This window comes from Leucopleurus acutus (genome assembly GCF_964270905.1).
Source record: "Leucopleurus acutus genome assembly, chromosome: 7".
NCBI classification, from domain to species: Eukaryota; Metazoa; Chordata; class Mammalia; order Artiodactyla; family Delphinidae; genus Leucopleurus; species Leucopleurus acutus.
The window spans coordinates 21168196-21191065 of NC_139150.1; the positions used below are offsets into that span (position 1 = coordinate 21168196).

At 38.6% G+C, this 22870-nt stretch overlaps 1 protein-coding gene across 2 annotated transcripts in view; it reads right to left on the reverse strand.

The window, feature by feature from the left end:
- The window catches only part of KIAA1958, a gene marked incomplete at its 3' end in the record, with an annotated part of 170292 nt that overhangs the window by 86227 nt on the left and 61195 nt on the right, over nucleotides 1-22870 (reverse strand). The gene's annotated exons all lie outside the window — the stretch shown is intronic.

A 22870-nucleotide genomic window follows, 5' to 3' on the forward strand; every position in this document is an offset into this window, starting at 1 on the left:
ACACGGGCTCGAGCCCTGGTCCGGGAAAATCCCACATGCCGCGGAGCAACTAGGCCTGTGAGCCACAACTACTGAGCCTGTGCATCTGGAGCCTGTGCTCCACAACAAGAGAGGCCGCGATAGTGAGAGGCCCGCGCACCGCAAGGAAGAGTAGGCCCCGCTCACCACAACTAGAGTAAGCCCTCGCACAGAAATGAAGACCCAACACAGCCAAAAATAAATAAATAAATAATAATAAAAACAATCTTTTCCAAAAAAAAAGATTTCACTGGTAAATTCTATCACTCATCAAGAAAGAAATAATACCAAAATTATGTAAATATTTTCAAAAACTAGGAGGAAGAACTACCCAACTTGTTTGAGGCTAGCATAACCCTTAATACCAAAACCAGACAACGATATTACAATAAAGAATATTATAGATCAATATTCCTAATTTGATGCAAAATCCTTTAAAAACTTTAGCAAGCAGAATCCAACAATATATAAAATGGGTAATACATCATGACCAATCCCAGGAATGCAGACTTATCCCAGGAATGCAAGGTTGGCTGTTTATTCAAAAACTAATCATACTACAATAAAAATTAATAAAAACAAAAACCAAAAACTAATCAATATAATTCAACATATTAACCATCCACTGGGGGGCATATGATCAATTTCAATAGATGCAGACAAAGTATTTGACAAAATTTTAAATCTATTTATGATAAAAACTCTTAGCAAACTAATAATAGTAGGAACTTCCTCAAACTGATAAAGTACATCTAAAAAGTCTACAGCCAACATCATACTTAATATAAAAGACTGAATTGTTTCCTCCCAAGATCAGGAATAAGGCAAGAACGTGCTCACTTGCATCATTTTTATTCAACATTGTACTAGATGACACAGCTACTGAAATAATACAATAAATGAAAAGGAAGAAAAATTAGAACAGAAGAAGTAAAACTTGTCTATTTGTAGATGATAGGGTTGTTTATGTAGAAAATTCCAGAGAATTCACAAAACAACAGCTAGAACTCATAAATAAATTTAGCAAAGTAATAGGATACAAGATTAATATTTTAAAAATCATATGCCAGCCTCAAAATATTAGAAAATTAAAGTTTAAAAAATTATATTCATAGTAGTGCCAAATGTATTAAATACTTAGGAACAAATCCAAGACTTCTATACTGAAAACTACAAAACACTGCTGAGAGAAATTAAACATGACCTAAATAAACAGAGATATATACCTTATTTGTAGACTGGGAAGATTCAGTATTGTTAGGTTGGTATTATTCCCAAATTGACCTACATATTCAATGCAATTCCAATCAAAATTCTAGCAGGCTTTTTTAGTAGAAATTGACAAGTCGATTCTAAAGTTTATATGGAAATATAAAGAACTTATAGAATAACTAAAGCAAAATTCTAAAGTAAGAATAAAGTAGGAGGACTCACTCTACCTGATTTCAAGACTTACAATAATTTCCAGCTACAGTAATCAAGATGGTGGGGTACTGACAAAAGAATAGACACATATATCAATGGAACAGAGGAAGTAGCCAAAAATAGACCCACACATATTTGGTCAATTGATTTTTGACAAAAGTGTAAAGGTAATTCAATAGGAAAGGAAAATCTTTCTGACAAACGGTGTTGGATCAATAGGATATCCATTAAAATATATATATATATCAACCTTTAGTTACACTACACATAAAAATTAACTCAAAATGGATCACAGACCTAAATCTGAAACTAGAAAACTCTGAGAAGAAATCATAGGAGAATATCTTTGTAACCCTGGGGTAGGCAAATGTTCCTTAGGATGCAAAAAGCACGAGCCATAAAAAATTCTGATAAATTTTACCATATCAATTGCTAATGGAATATAACTAGCTTTAGCAGGGATGGAGAAGGGATCCGTTAAACTTAAACACACTCAACATTGCTACCTTCTTTCAGGAGTTCCCTGAGTAACTTTCAATGCAAAGGAAACTTGGGTATGCTCTAAAAAGCACTGATGATGTCTCAACTAACAGACCAGTGATTTAAAAACCTAGAAACAACAACAACAACAAAAATAAAACAGAACGTGGGAAGCAATAGTTCTTTTAAAAAAACAGAAATAAGGTTACTCTGTTTTTTCTTATCGAGAATGACGTAAACTTCCTATTTTATTTTCCCACCAATTAGAACTCTCAGAATCTAAGAAGTATATCATATAAACTTAATTTCTCCATATTCCCATTAAAGGATACAATTTATTATGTATGTTAAATATGGAAAACTACTTAAACAATGGAGATTTTATCAAAAACAAAAAAGTCTGAAGAAAAAAGTTCCAACATTAATGTGTAGAAAGGAGATACTACTTAAAAAAAACACAGTAAAGGATATGGAAAGGGTATTTATTGCTATTGAGGCCTAGAATGTGCTTTCTAAAATTTAAAATACATCTATTGTTTCAAACAAAATTTATATGTAAATTATATAAATTAGTAGACATTAAAAATGGGCTTACAAATAAAGAATTCAGAGAATATTTGCTTTTACTTTAAGGTAGTGTATTTATTAATTTTCAAATGTCACAACTACCACGTAACTATTATGTAATTTTTTTGGAAACAGACAAATTCTAAAGATACTTTGTCCATAGTATTGATAATTTTAAAAATCACACTAAAAAATATTTAAATTCCATACCATGAATATATAACATGTATTTCATTTATATTTCAATTCAGTAAAATCTACTGAATACCTGCTATACGCTAGACACTGTGTTATGGAGTAAATTGTATCCCTCCAAAAAGATATATTTTAGTCCTAAGTCCCACCACCTCAGAATTACCTTATTTAGAAATAGGGTCATTGCAGATGTAGTCAGTTAAGTTTGGATGAGGTCATACAGAGGTAGGGTAGGCCCCTAACCCAACACGACTGGTGTCCTTAAAAGATGACAGATACACAGGGAGAAAGCCATGTGACAATGAAGGCAGAGACTGGAATTATGCAGCTGCAAGCCAAGGAACACCAAAGATTGCCAGCAAACCACCAGAAAGAAGCTAGTAAGAGGAAGGAAGGATTCCCTGCAGGTTTCAAAAGTAACATAGTCCTGCCAACATCTTCATTTAGGACTTCTTGCCTCCAGAATTGTGGGACAATAAATTTCTGTTGTTTTAAGCCACCCAGTTTGTGGTACTTTGCTAGGCAGCCCTAGGAAACTAATACACACTGTGTGAAGCATTCCGGAAAAAAAAGAGAAATAAAACTGGCATTCTTGACTTCAAGAAGTTTAAAGTTTAATAGTACACTATGTAAGTCAATTAATTAATAAACTATAATACAATATAAGTAAATGTTCCAGATATGGGGATAATGATTAATTCTACTTTTGGGGTGAGGAATGCAAAGGGAGTAGGATCTACTTCCCGAAAGAGGTGAAGGCATTCTGCACAAAGCCACAGTGACTTGAAACAGTATGGTGATTTTAGCCAACTATAAGGATTCAGTTATTACTGGCTGTGACCTTTAAGATGGGAACTATGGAAGAAAGATTAAACTGAAGAATAATGCAGGGGCAAAAGCACAATGGTCTTTGTGTACCATACAAAGAGCTTGGGAGTTTACTTTGTGAAGGGCCTAAATCAGAAAACAGACATGGGCCAAACTCGTATTTTATAAAGATCATTTTTCAGATAGATTAAAAGGTGGCAAGGGGCAAAGGAGTCTAGACCAGAGTCTAGACCAGAGGCCTAAGGAATTAAAAAAGAGAGGAAGAGAGGGCAGATCTGTTAGAAGATAACAGGCAGAAATTGGTGATGAATTGCTTTTGAGGAATCAGGATGAAAAGAGAGGCTAGAATAATTCCCAGCTTTCTATCTTGAAAGCCAGGATAGATTTGTTCTCAATCAAGATAAATATCATAAGAGAAAGAGCAAACATATAGATTAGGAGTGATGATTTGTTCAATTTCCTTTAAAAAGCAATGGACTCAGGAATCACTGATTTTAACGGCATAACATGAACAGTCTATGCAACTTACACATAAAAACCTCCCAACCTATAGACAAGTATGCCTTTCTATAAAGCCTTATATGACTTTGCAAAACTATTTAAGGTAATTTGAAAAGTGGAAACCATTTCAGTAGACTTTCAAAGTCATTTTAATCAGGTTTCCTGGGTGAGAGTATAAAATATGTGCCTTCAGAGAGATTCACTGGTTCATGTAACTTAGTTCCCTGAGTCAAATGTAAAGTGTCACCTGTCATCCATACTTTCAACAAACATGTATTAAACATTGTGAAGCGCTGGCTGAATCCTGGAAAGAGAAGGGTGACAAAGGCAGATTGTGTCATCACAGAGCTTACAGTCTAGGAGGACAGAGAAACAATAAAACAAATAATTTCAATCAAACATAGTAAGTGCTACAACAGAGAAAGAACATGGTGTTACAGGAACACGAGGCAGGGGCATCTCACCTAGACTGAGATGAGTCAGGGAAAGTTGGCTGCCTCTCACCCCACTAGCTTCTATGTAAGCTGAGAACCAAGGGACACATAGAAGTTAGTGAGAGGCAGGAAAAGTGTCCCGTTTGAAGGCCCAGAAAATAGAGAACATGCTATGTTTGATAAAATGGAAGTTGTTCAGTATGGCTGAATGGAAGAACATAAGGAGGGGCCCATAAGGAGTGAAGAATGCACAAGATGTGTCGGAAAAGGCAGGCAAGGGCCAGATCATGAAGATCTTGTAGATCGTGTAAAAAACTTTGGGCTTTATTATAGAGATAATAAGAAAGTATTCTATGGTTATAAGTAAGAAAGCAAAGTAAAGTAAAAGTAAAAAATAAAGTAACTTAAGTAAAAAATCATCATTTTGATAATAGTTTGAAGAGATCTAAGTCAGAAGTAAGAATCCAGTTAGGAGACAGAATGTAATAATTGAGCTAAGATATATTATTGGTAACCTGCCTTGGATAGTGTAGGGATGTTAAAAGGACAATAGATTTGAAAACCAAGTTAAGAGGCAGAAGATGAAAGATTAGATATGGGAAGTGGGAGGAAGGAATAGTTTAGAGATTCTGACTTGGCCACTGAAAAAGGGTTTGGTTTATGCCATGTTACTTTGAGGTGCCTTTAAAACATCCAAAAGGACTTCCCTGGTGGCACAGTGGTTAAGAATCCGCCTGCCAATACAGGGGACATGGGTTCGAGCCCTGGTCTGGGAAGATCCCACATGCCACAAAGCAACTAAGGCCGTGCGCCACACTACTGAGCCTGCGCTCTAGAGCCCACGAGCCACAAGTACTGAGCTGACGTGCCACAACTACTGAAGCCCACGCGCCTAGAGCCTGTGCTCCGCAACAAGAGAAGCCGCCACAATGAGAAGCCCGCGCACCACAACGAAGAGTAGCTCCCGCTCGCCACAACTAGAGAAAGCCCACACACAGCAACGAACACCCAATACAGCCAAAAATAAATAAATAAATAAATTTATTTAAAAAACCCCACAAACATCCAAAAGGAGGTATCAAATAAAAGTTGGATAGACACATAGATCAGTATCAAAAGATTGATAAAAGGAATGATGCAAAACATCTATGAACATTTTTGCACAATCATAATATATAGGATAAAAACTGGACACACAAAACGACATTAATGATAGCCTGATCTAAAAAAAAAGAAAAGTGGTTATGAAGAACCTAGGAGTAGGACAGGAATAAAGACGCAGACATAGAGAATGGACTTGAGGACACGGGGAGTGGGAAGGGTAAGCTGGGACAAAGTGAGAGAGTGGCATGGACATATATACACTACCAAATATAAAACAGATAGCTAGTGGGAAGCAGCCGCATAGCACAGGGAGATCAGCTCGGTGCTTTGTGACCACCTAGAGGGGTGGGACAGGGAGGGTGGGAGGGAGGGAGACGCAAGAGGGAGGAGATATGGGAACATATGTATATGTATAACTGATTCACTTTGTTATAAAGCAGAAACTAACACACCATTGTAAATTGTAAAGCAATTATACGCCAATAAAGATGTTAAAAAAATGCATTAGATAGAAAAGGATAAGCTGAGAATATTTTATTCCATCAAAAAATAAAAATAAAAAGGCATAAACGTGGGAAAAAAATTAATTACAATTACAATGGCATTCCATTCACTCAAAATATTCCCTATGTGTTGACTAGCAGTATTATTCAATCACATTTTAAAAGTGGTTTTCCTGTCAATGAACATGATTTGACATGATGATTCATGCTTTACAGCCCATTCAAAGAAGTGGAAAAACTGAAAATTCTATCTCAAAGTGAGTGATGTTAACATTTTTAGCTGTCTTTAAATTCCCACAGCCTCATTCTCCTGATGGAATTTTCCAGAACTTAAGGAGTAGCAGGGCCTAATAATGAAGAATCTGTCCCAGATGCTGAAAATACAGCCCCACCTTGCTAAGTGAGCTAAAGGCAGGCTGATACCACATTTCAGAGAACCATGCGAAAACATATGCTACTCCACTGTCCACTGGAACTGCTCTGACCAAGGTCACCAATAACCTCCATGTCAACAACCTCATCTGACACTCCTCGGTTCTCTTCTTTTGGCTTCTCAGTGGCTTGGCAGAGCTGTTCTCTGCCTTACTCGAAACTCTATATCTTCCTTGGATTCCATGACACTGCCCTGATATTTTCTCAGTTTACTTTGCTGGGGTTCATCATCTTTTTTTCGACTTTTAAAACTATAATTTATCAGTGGTCCTAGAATTCTTCTCATATTACTGTCTTACCAGGTGATGCTCTCATCTGCCCCTACAGATCGGTTATCAGGTACATACCCTGACAATTAATATCCAAATTAATATTTCAATAAATGGCATTACCATCTCCTCACCTGCTGAAGTCCATATCCTACAAGTCACTTTTGACTCCAATACGTTCTTCACATCTCTATGTAGAGGAACCTGCAGGCCTAGTTCAATTCTAAGACCTCACCTCTGGCCACTGGTTTCCCAAATACTAGGTTTTATAAAGCTTCTGGTTTATACTACTGCTACACTTCTAAAGCTTGTAATAAAAGATGAAACATTCAGACAAAGATGCATATTCTTTATACATAGTGGATAAGTTTTAAATAAACATTTTTAATATAGTAATAAGTTAGTTAATAAGTGTGGCTATAGTTACATGATATACATGGATACAGCTACATAATACATAAATTAATTCTTATATCTTTGCTGGTTCTCAGGAAGGGAGGACAGGTCTTTTTTATTATTGTGAAATATTTGCTCCTGGGAATGAGATTTCGAAGCTACTGTATATATCATATTAATAGCCCCTCCATTCTGACTTCCATTTTTAGGAATGAAGATGGTGAGTACTGAAAGTGGTAATAATTGTTCCAGATAAGATGGTGAATCAGTGACAGGAATTGAGAATGTGAGTAATCTATTTTTGTTCATAAAGCTAAATATTTTAGAAACTCTGAAAAGGGCTTAACAGATATCAAGACCGCTTGAATTTCAGGGCATTGGTAATAGGACTAAACCCTTCAATTTGAGGTCATAGCATTGAGAAAATACTCAAAGAAGGAAAGAGACCATTTCCCTGAGAAATGCAAAGGAATTAAAAATTGATATGGTTTTGGTTGAGTATTATGGTCCCTTTGCAAAAGCACAAAAATTTCCTTACTTTTTCATATATTTCTATAGTTCATATTCTGATTCACTGCATATTTATCTATTTTACAATTAATACTGCATCATTTAAAATTCCAGTAGCTGAATATGTTTTTATATTTGGGAAGGTAAATCCCTCCTCGTTATCCTTATTTTTCAAAACTGTTTTCTGATTCCTAATTTTTATGGCAAAGCTTCCAATGTTTAACGAATTAAGTATGATATTAGCTATTTGTTCCTAATAAATTTTCTTAACTATGTTAAAAATGTTTTCTGGGCTTCCCTGGTGGTGCAGTGGTTAGGAGTCTGCCTGCCAGTGCAGGGGACATGGGTTCGATCCCTGGTCCAGGAGGATGGCACATGCCGCGGAGCAACTAAGCTCGTGCACCACAACAACTGAGCCTGTGTTCTAGAGCCCGCGAGCCACAACTACTGAGCCCGCGTGCCTACAGCCCGTGCTCCGCAACAAGAGAAGCCACCACAATGAGAAGCCTGTGCACAGCACAAAGACCCAATGCAGCCAAAAATAAATTCATTTTTTAAAAAATTTTTCTATGTTTCTTAATTAAAGAATGTTGGATTTTATCAAGTATTTACTCAACTATACATTTGATCTTCTTTTTCCTTTTTTACATCATAAGTTACATTTACAGATTTCTCACTGTTGACCCACCTTACATTCCTACTGCTACTTCTCAATTTCTGTCACTAGCCCCTCACCTTCTCTTTCACCTTTAAAACTAAGTTCATCAGTGGTTCTGGCACTCTTCTCATGGTGCTGTTTTAGTAGATTATGTTTTCGTCTACCTCTGTCAATCTGGTTAGCAGATATATATTCCCCAATATTTTCCTAATTAATACCTCAATAAATGGCATCACCATTTTCCCAGCTGCTGAAGCCCAAATTCCAGATTTAGATTTCTAAATATTTTTTAGGATTTGAGGATCTTTACACAAATACACTGCCCGGGGGCTCGACAGCTGTGAGCCAGGCATCTTCTTGCTCTGTAATCCTTTCCTAAGCACCGAATGCAGACTATTGGAGAGTAGAAACCTTGACCAGCACTGTGTCTTCAACACCTTTAACAAGCATGACACACAGAAGGCATTTGATAAATATTGCACAAATAACGAATGATTACCTACTGAATGAACAAACTCAACTGAGTTCTCATGAATTCTTTAATTTGAAATATGCTACTCACCTGTTCTACCTGTCACCTAAACTTTAGCACTGTGTCTCCTCTGCCCCACTACCTCCTGCCCAACCTGACAAGAGCAGTTGCTACTCCTACCCATTCGCGAACAGGATTTCATGAAGCATAGAAGCAGTTCAGAGGAGGGTGGGCTGTCAACAACCCATGTGGAATATTCACTGGCTACACCTCCTTCAACAAGTACACATCATCTTTAATTGTAATCATACACTACTGAAAACTGACCCAGAAAGCCTGCTACAATCTTTTGCCTAGCTCACTACAGAAGTCTTAAGTGAAGAAGGCTGAATAATATCCAATTTACAATAAAATCAAAGAGTAAAACTACAGGCCTGTGAATGAAGTAAAGAGTATGTGCATATGTCAGTGTGAGTATTAGGTGGTAAACTTTGTAAAACCGTGCCCTGCTCCACTCCAAGAAACTCAGCTGGGGGCTACTGGCTTTGAAGGCAGTAGACGTTGCTCTGGGTACAAAAAAATGGTAGGGAAAAACTAACAGCTAGGTCTCTCTTGGAAGTATAGGGGCAGGAACCGACAGGCAGTTTAGCTTACCAAGGGAGATATGAGAGGTCATGGCATACTCTACTTCACTAGGCTCCCAAGAGGTACCTAGTGAAGTCGGAGAGTGAACATCATGACCACCAATTATGTGTGCTGCAATGCCTGAGGCCTGTTTGTTCCTTAACTCTCTCACTTGCCTGGCCTCTGCTCCTGGGATCTCAGGAACATCCATGGTGACTAAAACTATGAGCTCACTCACTGTCAATATCCCTTCAAAATGCTGCCTGGAGGTAAGCTCTAAGGTAGATACTCTGTGGCCAGGAGACAGTACCAGCAACCCCGACTCCCACCTCCAAACCAGGCCTTGCTGCTCCAATTTTTGGAAGAATTTTCTCTTCTTTTGGGGGAAATTCATCTACTAATTTTTGCAGGGGGTAGGGGCAGGGAGAAGATTTTTCCTTGGCTTGTGCACGGCGGTCAGCAGTAATTAGCTTTTTGAATAGTCAGTCTGATCCCGTCTTCTTCCCTTCTTCCAGATTTTTGTGTTTTTGGTTGTTCTACCGAAGTCCTCTTTTCTTGTTTTCCAGGGTTCCCACAGATTTTAATACATGGCATTTCACTTGGCTTTAAGAGATGAGTAGAACCTTTAGCTCAGTTGACTGCGAGTCAATGCACAACTGGAGAAACACTGCAACCGTGATTCTCAAATCAAGCCGTACACTGAAATCACCTAAGGTTCTTGTTCGAAAAAACAGGGCTTGTTTCTTAGCTTAACTCTAAAGATTCTGATTCTGATTCACTGACCAAGAGCTTGGGCTTAGGCATCCAGTGTTGAGTGACTATCATGTAGGAATCTTCATTTGAGAACCACGGTTCTACACATGACTTTTTAATGATGGATAAAGTATAATTAACCAAGCCTTTACTTTTAGACATTTTGCTTACTCTGATTCCATGCAATGTAAGTGCTACAATAAACATCTTTCTATATCAACCTTTTTATGCCTCTATGTCATTCTGATAAATGCCTAGACATAGAGCCAAAAGCAGAGACTTAATTCTTTTGGTCAAATTGCCTTCAAGATAGGGTCTACCACAGATGGCTCCCAACTGTAGTACATGATAGCATCTATTTCCTTACCTCTCTGCCTATGTATGATAGTATTGTTTTTTTAAATAATTGCTAACTTTAGAGGTAAAATGACATATTTTAAAAAATAAATTTATTTATTTGTTTTTATTTTTGGCTGTGTTGGGTCTTCATTGCCGCGTGTGGGCTTTCTCTAGTTGTGGCGAGTGGGGGCTATTCTTCGTTGTGGTGCGTGGGCTTCTCTTTGTCATGGCTTCTCTTGTTGCCGAGCACAGGCTGTAGATGCACGGGCCTCAGTAGTTGGGGCATGCGGGCTCAGTACTGTGGCTCTCTGGCTCTAGAGCACAGGATCAGTAGTTGTGGTTCACAGGCTTAGTTGCTCCACGGCATGTGGGATCTTCCCGGGCCAGGAAGTGAACCCGTGTCCCCTGCATTGGCAGGCGGATTCTTAACCACTGCGCCACCAGGGAAGCCCAATGACATCTTTTTGATCTTACGTAAATGAGATCTTTTTGAGTTATTCTATAATTGTAAAAATACTTATTCATTCAATAAGTATTTCTTGAACACTTATCAGGCCTTGCGAGCAAAAACAAACGTGGTTCTTACTCTAGCTTATGTAGAAAGTATCATTAATACAATAATCAAACAAATAAACCTAGTAAATGGTACTTATTATTATCACTGTGATAAATGATGCCATTAAATCTTATAAAGCAGAAACTTAACCTATTTAGAAATGTCAGAGAAAGCTCCCCTGAGAATTGAAGTTAACAATAAAGATAACAACACACACTGACATAGCACTCATTATGTGCCAGGTTTCATTCTAAGTACATCAGATATACTAATGCATTGACCTTTATGAGAGGTACTAAAATTATCTCCATTGTACAAATGAGAAAACTGAGTCAGATAGTTTAAGAAACTTGTCCAATGTCTCAAACCTAGTAAATAAAGGAGTCAGGACTCAAACCAAGGCAGCCTGCCCAAGTCAGTGCTACTAACCACTACATTATACTATCTCTCAGGTGATGTTCCTGAACCCAGTATCCACACTCAGTGTGCTCCCCAGCCCCTTGCCCCATCAGAAAGGGATGATGTGCTGCAGTGCTCCAAAAGAATGGGACTCAAGCTCTATGCTGACTCGAGCTCCTGAGTTATTTAGGAATATTAAGGATGATAGCTCCTCCCTTTCACTTCACAGCTGCATCCATTTCTCCATAACCCCTAGGTGCTGGAGAAGGAACGGGGAGGACTTTCCTTGTTTTAAAATCAGTAATCCCCAATTAACCCATGTTGATGTTTTCCTGGTAATCATCTCCACATTATAACATATTTGAACATTAAGCACCACTGTTTCATGAGGACGTGGGGGAAAAAAAATCCATTGATTTCTGATGTATAGACTTCTCAAGCTAAGAGTAATTGCTTCTTGTGATGACCCTGCCTGACACAGACCTGGTGCCCATAGGCTGGCAATTTATTCTTTTTTTTTCTTTTTTTTTTAATTGGCAATCTATTTTTATACTTTCATGTACGTTGGGCCTGTAAACACTAAGGATGGATTACTTTGAACACAATGTAAGCAGACAAGGCATTAGAAACACGGGAACTGTAAAGGCTTAAAACTCAAAACCCAAAAGCCTCTGTCAGTCTGCTAAACTTTTGAAAGTTCAAAGTAGGACAGCTTAAAAAAACACACTCCAGAGATTTCTGTGAGGAGCACTCACTCACTTTGGGCCCTGAATGGGTTAGTGAGCTAAACTGTCAAGCAAATTATTGAGCAAACAGTCACTACTCCCACAAAGTACAGGAGTCCTCTTTATCCAGACACATTAACTATGACCCTATAATCATGACACTGTGAAGAGAAGCAAAAGCTGTCATACACAAAAATATTCACTAATGAGCTGCCCAGTCCCCATTCAAACTCCCCCTCTAAATACTAGAGTCTACTTCTGGGAACCTGTTTATGTCACTCTCTCATTTTTGGATGCTGCAAATACCTGACCATATATAAGCAGGATGAATGTAAACTGAAACTACAAACTTTTCCAAAAACGCAGGATTTGAACAAGTTGCTGAAAAAATGCTGGAGATCTGATTTAATCATATGCAAAGCCACTTTTACAAATTAATGTCTGGCATACTTAGACCAGATAGCAAATGTGGGGAATTCTCAAAGATGATACAACAGATATTTCAAAAAAGAATGAATTAAAATTTTCTCTTTGGAAAACTGAAGAAACCAAGGGATATTTCCACAACAGCATTGCTTTTCCTGACCTGGCTTAGTGAGATGAAATTGGTGAAGGACACTGTATTCTGCTTATATAATTTTGTCAGAAAAGCTATACCCCCCAAATGAACATTCCAGCCACTTCTTGTTCATTCTAAAGATTAGCACAGAGCTTCGATTATATAGATCTTGTTAAATACAAGATTTTTAAAAAACTATTAATAATTTTTTTTTAGTTGAAGCCTATACAGTATCAGTGTTAAAAAAGGAATGAAATTCTAATACATGCTACAACATGGATGAACCTTGAAGACTTTATGCTAAGTGAAATAAGCCAACCACAGAAGGACAAATACTGTATAATTCCACTTATAAGAGTTACCTCGGGGACTTCCCTGGTGGTCCAGTGGGTAAGACTCTGTGCTCCCAATGCAAGGGGCCCAGGTTTGATCCTGGTCAGTGAACTAGATCCCACATGCATGCCGCAACTAAGAAGTCCGCACACTGTAACTAAAGATCCTGCACGCCGCAACTAAAGATCCCACATGCTGCAACTAATACCTGGCACAACTAAAATAAATAAATAAATAAAATATTTTAAAAAAAGAGTTACCTGCAAGAGTCAAATTCAAAGAGACAAAGTTGAATAGTGATAACCTGGGGCTGGGAGAGACTGGAATGGAGAGTAACTGTTTAACAGGTACATTAAATTTTTAATTTCAGATGATGAAAGTTCTAGAGATGCATTGCACAACAATGTGCAATGTGAATATACTCAGTAACACTGAACCATACACTTAAAAATGGTTAAAATGGTAAATTTTATGTTATGTATATTTTACCACAATTAAAAAAACCTTGTAATAAAGCAGGAAGAAATATAATTTCCTTAACCTTAAAAAAAAAACAAAACTGATGCAGTAAAAGGTTAATTCAGCAGGCTAGGGTTGCTCAAACCCTGAATATTCAATGAAAGGAGAATTAATCCTTGACAAGCTCCTGGGAGATGACCCCTAAGTTCATGAAATATTTTGCCTGATGAGACTGTTTTGTATGCCTGAGACTTAGGGCCACACTGTACCAGCCTGATCTATGGGGGCTGGAGACTAAGTAGCTAAGGTCAGTCACATGAGCATTGCATGCTTATGTGACTGACTCTCAACAAAAACCCTGGACACCAAGGTTCAGGGAGCTTCCCTGGTTGACAAATATGTGCCATGTTTTGCTGGGAGAACTAAGTGTGTCTTCATGTGACTCCACTGGGAAGGCACACCTAGAATCTTATGCATGGTTTCTCCTGGACTTCACTCATCTGCTTTTTGCCTTAGCTGGTTTTAATCTATATTCTTCCACTGTAATAAACTGTAACTGTGAGTATAATAGCTTTCTAAGTACTGTGAGTCCTTCTAGGAAGTCATCAACCCTGGGAGTGGTATTGAGGACCCCCAATACAAAGCCCCAGTCAAGTCCCCTCACTAGCTACTATAAAATTTTCATCCCTACTTTAAGTGGGTTCACTTTAAATGTCCTTTCAGTGCCAGTTATCCTCAGCTAACAAGGACCTCCCTAACATAGCTTCATCGATGATCCTTAGTAGATGGGTAACCAAGAGTTCTGACTTGCTAGAATGGATGTTCTCAGCCACAGTGCTTTACCATGGGTATCTACTGATAAACTGAGACTTGTTACTAGTTATAAAACACCAGAGTACATAAACTGTTTACCTGTTAGTGGATTGACATTAGTGTGTATTTAGGGTTTGCCTACAGTAAAATCACTCTCTGTTAGAGGCTCCAAAGAGCCAAAGAGAAGACACTGCAATTTTCTCAACATGGCGTTTTGTGGCCTCTGGATCTGGACTCTACCAGTGAGGCTGACTGCTCAAGATTAATTCCTTCCCATTCAAAACCTGAGCTCCAACCACATTAATTCATTCTAGTTCTCCAATCTATGGTATCTTAACTCCAGATCTTTACAAATACTGTCTTTTTTTTGGGGGGGGGGTGGTAGCTAAACATCATCGTACTCAATCTCTGCAACTTGATTTAGAACAAGGTTTTTCACCCCTCAGCAATACTGACATTTGGGCAGGATAATTCTTTGTGTGGGGACTGTTCTGTGCATAGGATATTTTACAGCATCCTTGGCCTCTACCCACTAGAAGCCAGTAACTGCCCCCCCCCCAACTCAAGTTGTGACAACCAAAAATGTCTCCAGATATTGTCAAATGCTTTCTTCTACACCACTTCCATTTGAGAACCACTGATTTAGAGTCATTTCTTCAACCCCTCCCCATCAAAGGCTCTGTAGTTACCACTTCATTTGTCCCCCTGGGACTTGATGTTACTACGCTTAAATGTCCACCTCTATTAGAGTGTTAATAGAGGAGGTTTCATTAATCCACCTTGAGCATGGTTTTATTAATCATTACACTCAGCTCTGAGCCCCATGCCAGGCACATAATGAGGCCTCAACAAATACTTGTGGACTAAGTAAATGGATAGGATTAGGATATGCAGAACGTGGGAATTACAGGGAGGAAACAATGTTGAGTAAATGCAAGAAGGTGGGAAGTTCAGGGTGTACAAAGAACAGCAAACATCTTCATTTGCTTGAGAATGTAGTAGATTAAGGAAAGTAGCAGGACAAGTTAAGAAAAATAAATTGAAATGACATGAAGAGTTACAAAGGCCAAAAAAGAGCCTGAACCTTACTGGGAAGGAGAAATCAGAGGACTGAAACAGATGATATTTACTACACTCCCTTCCACATAAACCATTCATGAGTTTATATATTATGAAGCATGTGTTTATATATCATCCTAGCAAAAATGAGGCAGCACATCCTCTAGTGTTTCTTTGATCAACTACTGTTCCTTACAGCAGTCCTCTGCATGTTGAAAGCCAAAGTGCGGAAATGTGTAAGTTGTAGATTTTGGCACAGACTTAAGGAAATCTATCATTTCCACAAACCTCGACTCCCTGGAGTGATAGAGTAGATTACAAACATCCAACTTTTAGTGTGCTGAACTGGGATTCAACACCTGTGGGCTGCATGTCCCTTCACCAATCTTGATTCATTTATTTATTTATTCAACACCAATAACTCAATGTCTATTCTCTTCCAAGCACTGTGCTCTGTGCCAGAGATGCAGCATTAAATAAGACAGCTGTTATCCCTACTCCCACTGAGTTTAAAGTCTAGCAAGAAATGCCTACAATTAAACAAGCAATTACAAAACAGTATGTCCATTATAGTGAGGAAGTAGAACTTAGGGTTCTTCATCAGTAAAATAAAGGGGCTGAATAGTGGTCTCTCAGGATCCTCTCTCAGATCTGACATTTACTTCAAGCCTAACAATATGTAAAAATTTAAAAACTTTTCAAGTGGCTAGACATTTTCCTCCATTTTATAGTAAAGAAGACCCCAGACATGAAAAGGGCTAAGAAACAAATCTAATATACTGTGAAACTGTGAGAAGCAGAATTTTAGTGCACAAAGACTGGGTACACAGAAGAAAAGAGGACATCTTCATTAAGACAACAGAGACAGAGACAAGGGTGCACATCTACCTCCTTTACCTAATTAATGGCAAGACAGCAAAACAAACATCATAGAGAATGTAAATACTGTAGGAAAATCTATGTTCCAATGACTTGATAGTTCAGCTAAAATCTCTTATAAATATTATAAGTATTTCCATGACAGATACTTCATATATTTATTCCTTAAAAATATAAAGATTAAGCATCTTCTATGTACAATAAATTGTGCTAGATGCTATTATACCACAGTAAGCATAAATCAGACATGAATATGGCCCTTAAGAAGCTTGCTGTTTAGCAGTAAAGTTAATGAAGGAGTTAAGCATTTTACAGAATTCTTTATACAAACCTCTGAAACTTAGTATCACATTCAGAACATCAATATAAACAAGGTGATCACAAGATCTGGCCCACTCAGCATCTATTTACATTTAATGGTTAATTTTTTGCTCGGATATGTACGTGAAGTAGATGGTTATTTCTGAGTACCCAATGAATGTAAAGGGATTTAAATAATATCTGGGCTTTTTTCCCCCAAAAGATGTGCCTATAATGTGTGTTTTTTATAAATGGGTTGAAAATTTTGGGTTGTTACTAACAGGATGCGTCTGGATGAGCAATGTTCAAGCTGTCCAGAGCTTCAATCTGCTTAAGGTGGACAAAGCCATGAAGAATGCTTGATTGATAAAATCTCAGGCAAACTGTGTGAAGCCTCAGAATTCCTTTCTGAACTACCAAATTACAAAGATGAAGTAAGAAACTACAAAGCAAGCCATGCGATTTCCCAGTTTCCCTCCACTTTGAGTTAAGCTCTATTGCTTTACAGATGGTAACTGGATCAAACTCCCCAGCCCCAAAATATGACCAAATCATCAAAAGAAAATAGTAAACTTTAGAGCATCATCAGCTCCAAGTTTGAAAAGATGTTAAATTATCCTATAGCAAAAGAAAGAGATGTGTCTCCCAGATACACCCTAGATGTATTTGCAATCTAATATAAGTGGCACCCACTTGTTGATGTTGCTGTGAATGTCAAATGAGAAGGTATGGTAAGCACCTATTATTTAGTTATCTGGCACTTGACTAAGAAGAAAAGATCCAGATCCCTTAGTGGTCTTGAAAGCCCATTCTAAACTGACCCCATTCCAACTTTTCCATTCCATATCTAAACTAAAATCCAGTAATAAATATTAGATGACAGCCCTTTTAGTTGTATTCATATTTATTTTGTATTTTGTTGCTAAAGCTTCCTTTTAACCAGTATATTTGTCTCAAAACACAGATGTGTTGCTTAATATCTATTAGTATTTAATATACAATAACTAATACTCCTTTCATCGAAAAAGACTTTGAGCATGAGTTATGTGTCCACAAAAAGCACAAGAATATTAATGGTGGTATTTGTGCATCTTACTATATATAAATTATACCTTAATTTTTTTTTTTTTTTGCGGTATGCGGGGCTCTCACTGGTGTGGCCTCTTCCATTGCGGAGCACAGGTTCCGGATGCGCAGGCTCAGCAGCCTTGGCTCACGGGCCTAGCCGCTCCGCGGCATGTGGGATCTTCCCGGACCGGGGCACGAACCCGTGTCCCCTGCATCGGCAGGCGGACTCTCAACCACTGCACCACCAGGGAAGCCCTACCTTAATTTTTAAAAAGGACTCAAGGTGCAGGGGCAGTGAACGGAGTTTGGTTTCAAACGTAGGAAGTCTAACCCTATACCACCCTTTATTACTAAACTACACAGTCTCATGAATGTGAGCCCAAGGAGAATGAAGAGAACTTGAAACAACAGTGTCTGGCTACTGCCTGGCATAGCAGTCATACTTACTTCTAACAGGTGCCATCATTTCTTTAGTATCGTTAATCAGTCTACTCTGAGTACTCAGATAGCCTAAGCTGTTTTCAATATCCTCTCTTTCTTGTCTTAGTTTCCCCAGAGTACATTTTGTAATAAATAATGATTCAACTCATGTTGAGAGAGAGGGCTCTAAATTAATTTGTCAAAAACTATTCAATAGAAGCCTATTCATAAACAGACCAATTCACTAAATGTAACAAGTTTATACTTTCATTCTTTGAAGATTCCAGTGAAATTTTAGTATTTGCTTCATAGCAGTATTTTAAGAACTATTTAATTTGTAAAAAGCAAAGGGCTATAGAGTGGTTTAATTTTCCTATAAATATATTCTTCACAAATACATTCAGTAAATGTGAATATATTCTTTATAATGATTATATTCATGAATATACCCTCCTCATGAATATATTCTTCTTTGCCCTATTGGGAAAATGTTTTAATGCAGGTTAAAATTAATGAATACCAATATATTCATGAACATTTTCATAAGTTTATATTCATATTCATGAGCTGTGTTCTTGACCATATTGGGGCATTTTTGAACCTGGCTTAAAATTTAATGAATATCAATATACTCATTAAGACTATATTCATATTTTTTAAAATAAATTTATTTATTTTTATTTTTGGCTGTGATGGGTCTTCGTTGCTGCGTGCAGGCTTTCTCTAGTTGCGGCGAGCGGGGACTGCTCTTTGCTTTGGTGCTCAGGCTTCTCATTGCGGTGGCTTTTCTTGTTGCAGAGCACAGGCTCTAGGCGTGCGGGCTTCAGTAGTTGGGGCATGTGGGCTCAGTAGTTGTGGCTTGCAGGCTCTAGAGTGCAGGCTCAGTAGTTGTGGCACATGGGCTTAGTTGCTCTGCAGCATGTGGGATCTTCCCGGACCAGGGCTCGAACCCGTGCCCCTTGCATTGGCAGGTGGATTCTCAACCACTGTGCCACCAGGGAAGCCCCAAGACTATATTCATATTTTCATCAGTATATATTCATATTAATGGCCTGTACTCTTTACCATAATGTGAAATTTTGAGCTCAGTTTAAAATTTAATGAATATCAATAGATTTGTTAAGAATATATTCATAAGAATATAATTATATTCATTGTATATATTCAAGAAGAGTATATTCAAGAGGCATATATTCAAGAGTATATATTCAAGAGGCAACTAATCTATCCAACAATATTAACCTTTGACAAAATGAACATCCCTTAAAACAGTGCTAAGAATGTATTTGTTTTTATTGGTGAACTGGCATGCTTTCTTCTAGAAGGGCTTTTATCTCTAAGCATACATTGGCCCTAGGATTTACCCAGTGAAACCTATTTGGTCATGTACCAGTATTGTCCCAGTATTTCTCAGATCTCTCTGCTTTTCTTTTATTCTAACACATTGATTTGGAACATATTCAGGACATTTTGCCTGAATATAAGAACTTCTAGCAGACCCATCAGCTGATTATTACTGTCTTCAGTAATCATTTCTGTTCTACTTTTTAGAATTGTTTTTCATCAGATTTATTTTTCATTTAATTCTCTGATTTGATTGCTCTGTTTTACCTATTTTAATGTTAGAAGAAAACTTCCTTAACCTAATAAATAGTATTTATCAAAAAACATAAAACCTTAAAACTGGAACAAGAGATGAGACTGCCATCAAAAATTACAAATAAGCAGTCTATTCATGATTATTATTCAAACTGTTCTAAATGTGCTACCTAGCTCTGTCATACAAGGACACAATGAGAAGATGCCTATGAATGAGGAAGAGCGATCTCATCAGACTTCGAATCTGCCAGTACCTTGACCATGGACTTCAGAGCCTCCAGAACTAGCGCCCAAAACTTAATGCTTTTTTATGATTAAAAATATTCTGGAGAGCAGCCAAGATGGCGGAGCTGAAGGACCCTAAGCTCACCTCCTCTCATGAGCACAATCTGTAGAACCATCATTAAAAAAGACTGAAAACGGGACTTCCCTGGTGGTCCAGTTGTTAAGACTCTGGGCTCCCACTGCAGGGGGCACGGGTTCAATCCCTGGTCAGGGAACTAAGATCCCACAAGTCGTGTGGCACAGCCAAAAAAAAAAAGACTGAAACCTACCAGAAAAGATCCTGTACAACTAAAGACATAAAGACGAAACCACTGGTAGGAGGGGCGGACTCATGATAAAATCAAATCTCATACCCCCTTGGTGGGCGACCCAGAAACTGGAGAATAATTATATTACAGAGGTTTTCCCGCAGGAGTGAGAGTTCTGAGTCCCACTGTCAGACCTCCCAACCCCAGGGGGTCCAGCACCCAGGAAGAGGAGCCCCCAGAGCATTTGGCTCTGAAGGCCAGTGGGGCTTGACTGCAGGAGCTCCACAGGATTGGGGGAACTAGAGACTTCATTCTTAAAGGGCACACACAAAATCTCACATGCACAGGGACCAAGGGCAAAAGCAGTAATCTGATAGGAGCTTAGGCCAGACCTACCTGCTGGTCTTAGAGGGTCTCCTAGGGGGTCATCTGTGGCCCACTCTGGGGACTTAGACACTGGCAGCAGATATACTGGGGAGCATTCATCTGTGTGAGCTCCCTTGGAGGCCGACATTTTGGCACCAAGACTGGCCCCACCCAACAGCCTGTAGGCTCCAGTGTTGGAACGCCTCAGGCCAAACAACAAACTGGGTGGGGACACAGCCCCATCCATCAGTAGACAGGCTGCCTAAAGACTTCCTGAGCCCACAGCTGCCTCTAGACATGCCCCTAGACATGGCCTTGCTCACCAGAGGACCAAGACCCAGCTCCACCCACCAGGGGCCAGATACCAGAAGCAAAAACTACATTCCCACAGCGAGCAGACTGAGCCTGCAAATGCAGGCCAGACACTACCCTAGGACCAGCTGGCCCCTGGTCCTCGGGTGATGAGAAGGGAGCGTGCATTGCTGGGATGCACAGTATGTCTCCTACAGAGGGCCACTTCTCCAAGGTTGAGAAACATAACCAACCTACCACATACATAAAATATAAATAGCTGTTCAGACAAAATGAGGTGACAGAGGAGTATGTTTCAGACAAAGGAACAAGATAAAACCCCAGAAGAAGAACTAAGTGACATGGAGATAGACAATCTACCCAAGAAAGAGTTCAGAGTAATGATCGTAAAGATGATCAAAAAACTTGGGAGAAGAGGGGCTTCCCTGGTGGGCCAGTGGCTAAGACTCTGCCCTCCCAATGCAGGGGACTCGGATTCGTTCCCTCGTCAGGGAACTAGATCCCACATGCCAAAACTAAGAGTTTGCATGCCTCAACTAAAGATGCTTCATGTCGCAACTAAAGATCCCACATGCCCAAAAGACCCCACATGCCGCAAGGAAGATCTCGCATGTGGCAATGACGGTTCCACATGCTGCAACTAAGACCCAGTGCAGCCAAATAAATATTAAAAAGAGAAGAATGGATACACAGAGCAAGAAATTAGAAGTTTTTAAAAAATGTGCAACCCTATGCAATGAGGCAAGATAATAGACAAAAATATGAAGAATAAAAAAACCATCATTATTTCCAAATAAAATGTCTGTCTACCTAGAAAATGAATTTTTAAAATGGATTAGTAAACAGAGAATTTCAAATTCCAAATAGCTTAAAATTTTAATTTAAACAAAACCAAAAGGACTAGAAAAAATAATTTTATAATTTTGGAATGCTTAACACATTTACACTTTAATTAAATTTAAATTATTTAACTGTGGTTTTAAATTTTAATATGTAAATATTTCAATAATGTTATCATAGAAAACATTCTAATAGCACTTTTCTTAAATTTTTATTATTATCAAATATAGATAAAAGTTGGGACTTCCCTGGTGGGCCAGTGGTTAAGACTCTGTGCTTCCACTGTGGGGGAGACGCGGGTTCAACCCCTGGTTGGGGAACTAGGATGCCACATGCTGCGTGGCGTGGCAAAACAAAAACAAATAAAACTAAAACTAAAAAACCCCAACACTTAAGAACCCGTGTTTCATTCTGTGTAAATTATACCTTAATTAAAAAATTCAGGGGCTTCCCTGGTGGAGCAGTGGTTGGGAGTCCGCCTGCCTATGCAGGGGACACAGGTTCATGCCCCGGTCTGGGAAGATCCCACATGCCACGAAGCGGCTGGACCCATGAGCCATGGCCGCTAAGCCTGCGCGTCCGGAGCCTGTGCTCCGCAACGGGAGAGGCCACAGCAGTGAGATGCCCGCGTATCGCAAAAAAAAAAAAAAAAAAAGAATTCAGGCACTCAAAAATAATTTTTAAAAAATAGATAAAAGTTGATAGACTAGTAAAATGATCACTCGTATAACCCTCACATAGAATCAACTATTGTTAATATAATAAAACATTATAATGTAAATTTTAAGTATTTAGGTTTTTTTCTAATACCTGATCATAGTAAAATATTCAGATAGTATACAGCAAAAGCTAAAACATGGACAGACCTTGAATACAGTATCTTAAGTGAAATAAGTCATATAAAAAGGACTACAGTCCGGGAAGATGGCGGAAGAGTAAGACGCGGAGATCACCTTCCTCACCACAGATACACCAGAAAAACATCCACACGTGGAACAACTACAGAACACCTACTGAACGCTGGCAGAAGACCTCAGACCTCCCAAAAGGCAAGAAACCCCCCACGTACCTGGGTACGGCAAAAGAAAAAAGAAAAAACAGAGACAAAAGAATAAGGACGGGACCTGCACCAGTGGGAGGGA